Raw genomic sequence first — 10,264 nt, forward strand, 5'->3', positions numbered from 1 at the left:
GTCAGTGCTGGGGCCACTGGAGGATGGTAGACAGTGGTGTTCCCCAAGGGTCAGTGCTGGGGCCACTGGAGGATGGTAGACAGTGGTGTTCCCCAAGGGTCAGTGCTGGGGCCACTGGAGGATGGGAGACAGTGGTGTTCCCCAAGGGTCGGTGCTGGGGCCACTGGAGGATGGGAGACAGTGGTGTTCCCCAAGGGTCGGTGCTGGGGCCACTGCTTTTTTAGTTAGATAGATACAGGAAACTTTGAGGTATCCGGCACCGACGGGACTGACCTGTTGCCGTCCCATCAAAACTGCCGGACAAACCAGCGCTAATGTTAAAACATACAGAGCTTTTGAGCTCTGTATTTAGCAACAATCCCTGTTGCTTAGCGACAGCTTCTAAACAGTCGGCCGTAGCTTGCAAGCGTCTCTGTAGCTAAGCAACAGCTTCAGCATGACCTTGCAGAGCCTGACTGCGAAAAAAAAAAGCAACGAGAAGTAAAAAAACTTATAGGAAACGGCTCCTGAATTTTGCCGGTAGATAGAGCCTTCCGGACATTTAACCACCGGATAAATGAAAGTTTCCTGTAGATAGATATCGATATAGTAAATGCATTGCTGGTCATCTTCCAAAATTCGATAGACTCTGGAACAGTACCCATGGATTGGAGGGTAGCTAATGTTACCCCACTATTCAAAAAAGGTGGAAGAGAGAAAACGGGGAATTATAGACTGGTAAGCCTGACATCGGCAGTGGGGAAAATGCTAGAGTCCATTATAAAGGATGTAATAGCAGAGAACTTGGAAAACAGTGACAGGATTGGACAAAGTCAACATGGATTTACAAAAGGTAAATCGTGCTTGACTAATCTACTGGAATTTTTTTAGGATATAACTGGTAGAATAGATAAGGGAGCACCAGTGGATGTGGTGTATTTGGACTTTCAGAAGGCTTTCGATAAGGTCCCGCATAAGAGATTAGCATGTAAAGTTAAGGCACATGGGATTGGGGGCAAGGTATTGACTTGGATAGAGAACTGGTTGGCAGACAGAAGCAAAGAGCTGGAATAAATGGGTCTTTTTCCGAGTGGCAGGCAGTGACTACTGGGGTACTGCAGGGATCGGTCCTTGGACCCCAGCTATTCACAATATAAATTAATGATCTAGACGACGGAACTCCAAGTTTGCAGACGACACAAAGCTGGGTGGGCGTGTCTGCTGTGAGGAGGATGCCGAGAAACTCCAGTATGATTTGGACAGGTTGGGTAATTGGGCAGAAGCATGGCAGATGCAATATAACGTGGATAAATGCGAGGTTATCCACTTTGGTGTCAAAAACAGGAAGGCAGATTATCAGAATGGCAATAGATTGGGAGAAGGGGAAGTGCAACGAGACCTGGGTGTCCTTGTGCACCAGTCGCTGAAGGTAAGCATGCAGGTGCAGCAGGCGGTTAAGTAGGCAAATGGTATGTTGGCCTTCGTAGTGAGAGGGTTTGTGTACAGGAACAAGGATGTCTTGCTGCAGTTGTACAGGGCCTTGGTGAGACCACATCTTGAGTATTGTGTGCAGTTTTGGTCGCCTTATCTGAGGAAGGATGTTCTTGCCTTGGAGGGAGTGCAGCGAAGATTCACCAGGCTGATACCTGGGATGGCAGGAATGATGTATGAGGAGAGATTGGGTCGATTAGGCTTATACTCGCTGGAGTTTAGAAGAATGAGAGGGGATCTCATTGAAACTTATAAAATTCTAACAAGACTAGACAGACTAGATGCAGGAAGGATGTTCCCGATGGTCGAGGAGTCCAGAACCAGGGGTCACAGTCTAAGGATAAGGGGTAAGCCATTTATGACAGAGATGAGGAGGAATTTCTTCACCCAGAGAGTGGTGAACCTGTGGAATTCTCTACCACAGAAAGCAGTGGAGGCCAATTCATTAAATATATTCAAGAAGGAGTTGGATATATTTCTTAAGGCTAAAGGGATCAAGGGATATGGGGAGAAGACAGGGACAGGGTACTGAATTTGGATGATCAGCCATGATCTCATTGAATGGCGGAGCAGGCTCGAGGGGCCGAATGGCCTACTCCTGCTCCTATCTTCTATGTTTCCCTCACTGATTGTGGCTCTTAACCAACACCGACTTTACAAAGAAAGCCCCGCGCGGCAGCCTGGAGCTCAGGGGCCCAGCGCGCAGGCACGGGGGAGGATGATTGACAGGGGCCCAGGGGGTGTGTGCTGAGCATGCGCGGTGCGGGCCGGGCGCCTGTGGAGCAGGAGAGGGTGGGCCATGGGGCGCATGCGCGGTGTCAGCCACAACTCAGCGCGGCGGCCGGAGTGCTTTCTGGAGCGCGGGGGTTTGTGGGGGTTGCAGCCGCCATTACTGTTGATCCTTGCAACCAACCTGTGCAGCAGCTGGGGCCTGAAGATCAGCTTCACCGCCCCTGGGCTGGGAAAGGGGGACATGAGACAACATTCTCCCTCTTACCCCTTTCTACACTCCTTTTACAGGGTTTTAGAAGTGGAGCATTTACAGACAGGAAGCTCAGACCAGACATCACCTCAAGATCTGACAGAGTCGCTCGATTCATCAGGACCTGATTCAGTCGCTCCTCCAATCTGCTGATACACCAGCGAGTTCACACTGATGAGAGACCTTTTAAATGTTCTGAGTGTGGAAAGAGCTCCAAAATATACGAGTAGCTAAAGTGACACCAGTGGCTACACACTGGGGAGAGAACGTTTAGCTGTTCCGGAAGGGATTCATTCAGCCATCCGCTACGATGATACACCAGCAAATTCACACTAGGGAGAGACCTTTAACCCGCTCCGTGTGTGGGCAGGGATTAATTGCACCCTCTGTGCTGCTGAGACACCAGCTTGTCCACACTGATGAGAGACCGTTGACCTGCTCCGTGTTTTTGAAGCGATTCTCTCATTCTGCCACCCTCCTGAGACACCAGCTTGTTCACATTAAATGTTCTGACTGTGGGAAGAGATTTAAAAGGTCCCAGGATCTGAAGAGACACCAGCTGGAGAGAGCAGGAGAGATTCTGTTCACCTGCTCCGTGTGTGGGAAGAGATTCACTCGGTCCTCGAATCTGCTGGCCCACCAGCGAGTTCACACTGGGGAGAGGCCGGTGAAACATTCCGACTGTGGGAAAAACATTAAAAGGTCCCAGGAGCTGAAGGGACACCAGCTGGAGGTAGCAGGAAAGAGGCCATTCACCTGTTCTGTGTGTGGGAAGGGATTCATTCAGTCCTCGACTCTGCTCCAACACCAGCGAGTTCACACTGGGGAGAGGCCGTTCACCTGTTCCGTGTGTGGGAAGGGATTCACTCATTCATCCAATCTACTGAGACACAAGCGAGTTCACACTGGGGAGAGGCCATTCACCTGCTCCGTGTGTGGGAAGGGATTCACTCAGTCATCCCACCTACTGACACACCAGCGAGTTCACACTGGGGAGAGGCCATTCACCTGTTCCGTGTGTGGGAAGGGATTCATTCAGTCCTCGACTCTGCTCGAACACCAGCGAGTTCACACTGGGGAGAGGCCGTTCACCTGTTCCGTGTGTGGGAAGGGATTTATTCAGTCCTCGACTCTGCTCGAACACCAGCGAGTTCACACTGGGGAGAGGCCATTCACCTGCTCTGTGTGTGGGAAGGGATTCACTCAGTCAACCAATCTGCTGACACACAAGCGAGTTCACACTGGGGAGAGGCCGTTCACCTGCTCCGTGTGTGGGAAGGGATTCACTCGGTCCTCTAATCTGCTGAAACACCAGCGAGTTCACACTGTTCTGTAGCACAGGGCCCTGTAGACATCTGGGGTGACATGAACGTGGAATGTTTGAATGTTTTATAAATTCTTGGACTGCTGTTTAATCTTTAGGACTGTTGTGCTGATGATTCCCTTCGATTGACTGTTCATGGTGTTCCATCGAATGTACAGCACAGAAACAGGCCATTCGGCCCAACTGGTCCATGCCAGTGTTTATGCCCCACACCCACCCTACTTCAATTAACCCCATCAACATATCCTCCTATTCCTTTCACACTCAAGTGGCTTCCCCTTAAATGCATCTGTACTTTTAGCCTCAACTACTCTTTGTAGTGGCGAGTTCCACATTCTCACCACTCTCTGGGTAAACAAGTTTCCCCTGAATTCCCTGCTGGATTTATTAGTGGCCATCTTATATTTTGTGGATGTTAAAATCCAGCCCAGTTATTGGGGTTTTAATATTCTGTATCAATAAATCAGCTTTGTTTGAAACACACAGTCGATTGAGTCCTTGTTTCTAAGATAAGACGAGAGTTAATTGATGGCTTGTTACAGACATTCCCGGTCCTCTCAATATCTGTGTCCTGGAGAGAAGCTTCTGTTACTTTGTGTGTTTTATTACCATCGAGGTTCTGGATGTCATTGTGGGGGAATGGAACACTTTAACATTCTCAGCACCTGGTGTCAACATCAAACACTCCCAGGGCAGGTACAGCATAGGTTAGATACAGATTAAAGCTCCCTCTACACTGTCCCATCAAACACTCCCAGGGCAGGTACAGCACGGGTTAGATACAGAGTAAAGCTCCCTCTACACTGTCCCATCAAAAACCCCAGGGCAGGTACAGCACGGGTTAGATACAGAGTAAAGCTCCCTCTACACTGCCCCATCAAACACTCCCAGGGCAGGTACAGCACGGGTTAGATACAGAGTAAAGCTCCCTCTACACTGTCCCGTCAAACACTCCCAGGGTAGGTACAGCACGGGTTAGATACAGAGTAAAGCTCCCTCTACACTGTCCCATCAAACACTCCCAGGGCAGGTACAGCACGGGTTAGATACAGAGTAAAGCTCCCTCTACACTGTCCCATCAAAAACCCCAGGGCAGGTACAGCACGGGTTAGATACAGAGTAAAGCTCCCTCTACACTGTCCCATCAAACACTCCCAGGGCAGGTACAGCGCGGGTTAGATACAGAGTAAAGCTCCCTCTACACTGTCTCATCAAACACTCCCAGGGCAGGTACAGCACGGGTTAGATACAGAGTAAAGCTCCCTCTACACTGTCCCGTCAAACACTCCCAGGGCAGGTACAGCACGGGTTAGATACAGAGTAAAGCTCCCTCTACACTGTCCCATCAAACACTCCCAGGGCAGGTGCAGCACGGGTTAGATACAGAGTAAAGCTCCTCTACACTGTCCCATCAAACACTCCCAGGGCAGGTACATCACGGGTTAGATACAGAGTGTCAGCCGTGGCTCAGGCTGCAGCACTCTCTCCTCTGAGTCAGAAGGTTGTGGGTTGAAGTCCCACTCCAGAGACTGGAGTCTAAAACTCTGTGCTGCCCCTCCAGTGCAGTGCTGAGGGAGTAAAGCCCAGTGCAGAGTAAAGTTCCCTCTGCACTGCTCCACTAACATGCCTGAGCCCCAAACTCAGAAGAGCGCCCTCTGCTGCACTCTTAGGCAGTCCCTCAAAACTGCAGATGACTTGCTTCCACATTAAAAATGAGTTCCCAGGTGACTGATGAGTCCAATGCAGGACCTACAGTCCCTGTCACAGGTGGGGCAGACGGTGGTTGAAGGGGCGGGTGGGTGGGGTGCTTGGGTTGACGTGCGCTCCTTCCGATGCCTGCGCTTGGCTTCCGCTTGCTCCCGGCGAAGAGACTCGAGGTGTTCGGCGCCTTCCTGGATGCTTCTCCTCCACTTCGTGCGGTCTTGGGCCAGGGATTCCCAGGTGTCGGTGGGGATGTTGCACTTTTTCAAGGAGGCTTTGAGGGTGTCCTTGAAGCGTTTCCTCTGCCCACCTGGGGCTCTCTTGCCGTGCCGGAGCTCCGAGTAGAGCGCTTGTTTTGGGTGTCTCGTATCGGGCATGCGGACAATGTGACCCGTCCATCGGAGCTGATTGAGCGTGGTCAGAGCTTCAATGCTGGGGATGTTGGCCTGAGCAACAACACTGACGTTGGTGCGCCTATCCTGCCAATGGATTTGCAGGACCTTGCGGAGGTAGCGTTGGTGGTACCTCTCCAGTGCTTTGAGGTGCCTGCTGTGCATGGTCCATGTCTCTGAGGCATACAGCAGGGCGGGTATCACTGCTGCTCTGTAGACCATGAGCTTAGAGCCGGGTTTGAGGTCCTGGTCTTGAAACACACTCTTCCTCAGGCGATCGAAGGCTGCACTGGCACACTGAAGGCGGTGCTGGACTTCGTCGTCGACCTCTGCCCTTGTTGACAGTAGGCTCCCGAGGTATGGAAAGTGGTCCACGTTGTCACATTCCACTTGTCTCAGCAGCGGGAGAAGCAGGCGGCGGAGGTCCCGCCCCTCGGACACCCCGATTGGTTGGAGGACCCGCCGCCACCTCAGTCCTCCAAGCTCTGCCTGCTGTCTCCCTATTGGTCGGAGCTCCCGTCAGTCACCGCCGTGGAGTTGATGACGTGCCCCAGTCCGGCTCCCTGCAGAAGACAAGGGGCTGCGGCCGCTCAATCCGCTCCGCTCGGTGCCAGGAGGGCGCTGGGACGGTGCGGTTTGTATTTTCTTTTTATTTATCTCCCCGCCCGCGCTTCTCTCCGCTATATATAAAAGAAAACTCATAAAACTCACTTTCCGCCGGTGATCCGGACTCTCAGGCGGGGTGTGTGCTGAGCATGCGCGCTGCGGGCCAGGCGCCTGTGGAGCAGGAGAGGGTGGGGCCATGGGGCGCATGCGCGGGGTCAGCCACAACTCAGCACGACGGTCGGAGCGCTTTCTGGAGCGCGGGGGCTTGTGGGGATTGCAGCCGCCATTACTGTTGATCCTATCAACCCACCTGTACAGCAGCTGGGGCCTGAAAATCAGCTTCACTGCCGCTGGGCTGGGAAAGGGCGACATGAGACAACATTCTCCCTCTTACCCCTTTCTACACTCCTTTTACTGGGTTTAAAAGTGGAGCATTTACAGACAGGAAGCTCAGACCAAACAGCTCGATTCATCAGGACCTGAATTTCATCAACCTTTGCACATGGAAGAGGAGCGTAGCGATCGCAGCGTGCACAAATTGTACACATGTTGCATGTGTGGACGTGGATTCAGCCGATTGCCCAACCTGCAGGGCCCCAAGGGCAGGCACACTGGAGAGAGACGGTATGAATGTGAGGACTGTGGGAAGAGGCTCACCCAGCTGACTAGCCACAAGTGCACTCACATTAGGAACCGACTGCATAAATGCGAGGACTGCGGGAAGGGATACCTTCACCCATATGCGCTGGAAGCTGATCGGCGGGCTTACACCGGGGAGAGCCCGTTCACCTGCTCCGTGTGTGGGAAGGGATTCGCTCAGTCCTCCAACCTGTGGACACACCAGCGAGTTCGCACCGGGGAGAGACCGTTCCCCTGCCCCGTGTGTGGGAAGGGATTCGCTCAGTCCTCCAACCTGCGGACACACCAGCGAGTTCACACCAGGGAGAGGCCATTCATCTGCCCTGTGTGTGGGAAAGGATTCGCTCAGTCCTCCAACCTGCGGACACACCAGCGAGTTCACACCGGGGAGAGGCCATTCATCTGCTCTGTGTGTGGGAAGGGATTCGCTCAGTCCTCCAATCTGCGGACACACCAGTGAATTCACACCGGGGAGAGGCCGTTCACCTGCCCCGAGTGTGGGAAGGACTTCACGTATTTGTCCAACCTGCAGACAAACCAGCGAGTTCACTCTGACGAGAGGCCATTTAAATGTTCAGACTGTGGAAAGAGCTTTAAATGCTCCCAGTATCTGATGAAGCACCAGCGGCTGCACACTGGAGAGAGACCGTACGGCTGCTCTCACTGCCACAAGAGGTTTGTGAACTCCGTGGACCTGCTGACGCATCAGCGAGTTCACTCCGGGGCGAGGCCGTTCAGCTGCTCCGTGTGCAGGAAGGGATTCGCTCATTCGTTCAGCCTACGGAGCCACCGGAGAGTACACACCGGGAAGAGTCCGTTCATCTGCTCAGTGTGTGGGAAGGGACTCGCTGAGTCCTTGAATCTGCTGGTACACCAGAGAATTCACACTGGGGAGAGGCCATTCACCTGCTCCGTGTGCGGGAAGGGATTCGCTCAGTCTACCCTCCTGCTGATGCACCAGCGAGTTCACACCGGGGAGAGGCCGTTCACCTGCTCCGTGTGTGGGAAGGATTTCACGTGTTTGTCCAACCTGCTGGGACATCAGCGAATTCACTCTGACGAGAGGCCATTTAAATGTTCAGACTGTGGGAAGAGCTTTAAACGCTCCCAGTATCTGATGAAGCACCAGCGGCTGCACACTAGAGACCGTACAGCTGCTCTCACTGCCACAAGAGGTTTGTGAACTCCGCGGACCTGCTGACGCATCAGCGAGTTCACACCGGGGAGAGGCCGTTCACCTGCTCCGTGTGCGGGAAGGGATTCGCTCATTCGTTCAGCCTGCAGACCCAACAGAGAGTACACACCGGGAAGAGTCCGTTCACCTGCTCCATGTGTGGGAAGGGATTCGCTGAGTCCTCGAATCTGCTGGTACACCAGAGAATTCACAATGGAAAGAGGCCGTTCACCTGCTCCGTGTGTGGGAAGGGATTCGCTCAGTCTACCCTCCTGCTGATACACCAGCGAGTTCACACTGGGGAGAGGGCGTTCACCTGCTCCGCGTGTGGGAAGGGATTCACTCGGTCCTTTCACCTGCTGAGACACCAGCAAGTTCACACCAAGGAGAGACCGTTCACAGGTGGCACAGGATTGATTCAGTCCTCCAGCCAACTGAAACAGCAGCCACTTTGAAATGGAGAGAGGCTGTTCACCTGCTCCCAGTGCAGGAAGGGATAAACTCAGTCGTCCAGCCTGCTCGGACACCAGCGAGTTCACACCGGACAGTCACCGTTCGCTGAGCGTCCAACCTATTTAGAGAGCTGCGAGTTCCCACTGAGACCCTGTAAAATGTTCTAAACGTGGGAGTGGTTTAAAAGTGCTGTCGCACTGAGGCGAGGCCATTCAGCAGGGGTTCAGGAGGAGGTCATCAGACAGGTCCAAACAATCCCATTTCCTGAGTGTGACATCGAGTGTACAGCACAGAAAGCGGCCATTCGGCCCAACAGGTCCATGCTGGCATTTATGCTCCACACGAGCCTCCTCCCACCCATCTAACCCGAGCAGCATATCCTTCTCACAATAACCAAGTTTATGTATAAGAACAGGCCACTTAAGCCGTTGTCAGTTGGAACAGACTCGAGAAGATCGCGCGCGAATCCACTGTACTTCTATTCTCCAGATTGAGGGAATTATATACTACATATTGACTGGGCAAATCAAATTACCACTAATGATGTGGAGGATAAATTCTTGGAATGCATGCAAGATGGTTTCCTGGATCAGTATGTGGAAGAACCAACCAGGGAACAGGCTATTCTGGATCTGGTACTGTGTAATGAGAAAGGGCTAATCAATAATCTTGTGGTAAAGGGGCCTTTAGGGACAAGTGACCATAATATGATTGAATTTTACATTAAGTTTGAGAGTGATGTAGTCCAATCTGAAACTAAGGTCTTCAATCTAAACAGGAAACTACAAGGGTATGAGGGACAAGTTGGCCATGGTAGATTGGAAGACTACACTAAAAGATATGAAGGTGGACATACAATGGCTAACATTCAAGGAAATAATGCATAAATTGCAACAAACATATATTCCTCTAGGGCATAAAAACCCAAAAGGAAAAGTGATCCAACCATGGCTAACAAGAAATGAAAGCTAGTATTAAGCCAGAAAAAACAGTCAGCCTGAGGATTGGGATCTTTTTAGAAATCAGCAAAGGGTGACTAAGAAACTGATAAAGAAAGGGAAAATGGAATATGAGCACAAACTAGCGAAAAATATAAAAACGGATTGTAAAAGCTTCTATAGGTATGTGAAAAGGAAAAGACTGGCGAAGGTAAATGTAGGTCCTTTACAGTCAGAGACGGGAGAATTTATAATGTGGAATGAGGAAATGGCAGAGAAATTAAATAAATACTTTGTTTCTGTCTTCACGGAGGAAGACAAAAAAAACTCCCAGAAATACGAGAAAACCAATGGTGTGGCGAGAATGAGGAACTTAAAGAAATTATTATTTGTAAAAAAACAGTACTAACAAAATTAATGGGACTAAAAGTCGATAAATCCCAAGGACCGGATGACCTACATCCTAGGGTTTTGAAAGAGGTGGCCATTGGAATAGTGGACGCATTGGTTGTCATCTTCCAAAATTCTATAGATTCTGGAACGGTTCCTGCAGATTGGAGGATAACAAATGTAACCCCGCTATTT

At 51.4% G+C, this 10,264-nt stretch overlaps 1 pseudogene; it reads left to right on the plus strand.

Annotated features, from left to right (window-relative positions):
• Nucleotides 1–2,496: 2,496 nt before the first annotated feature.
• LOC147081963 (uncharacterized) lies at nucleotides 2,497–8,743 on the plus strand (annotated as a pseudogene).
• The last annotated feature ends 1,521 nt before the right edge of the window (nucleotides 8,744–10,264 follow it).

Source organism: Somniosus microcephalus, unplaced genomic scaffold (assembly GCF_052327205.1).
Source record: "Somniosus microcephalus isolate GS21.2 unplaced genomic scaffold, FLI_Smic_1.0 scaffold265, whole genome shotgun sequence".
NCBI lineage: Eukaryota > Metazoa > Chordata > Chondrichthyes > Squaliformes > Somniosidae > Somniosus > Somniosus microcephalus.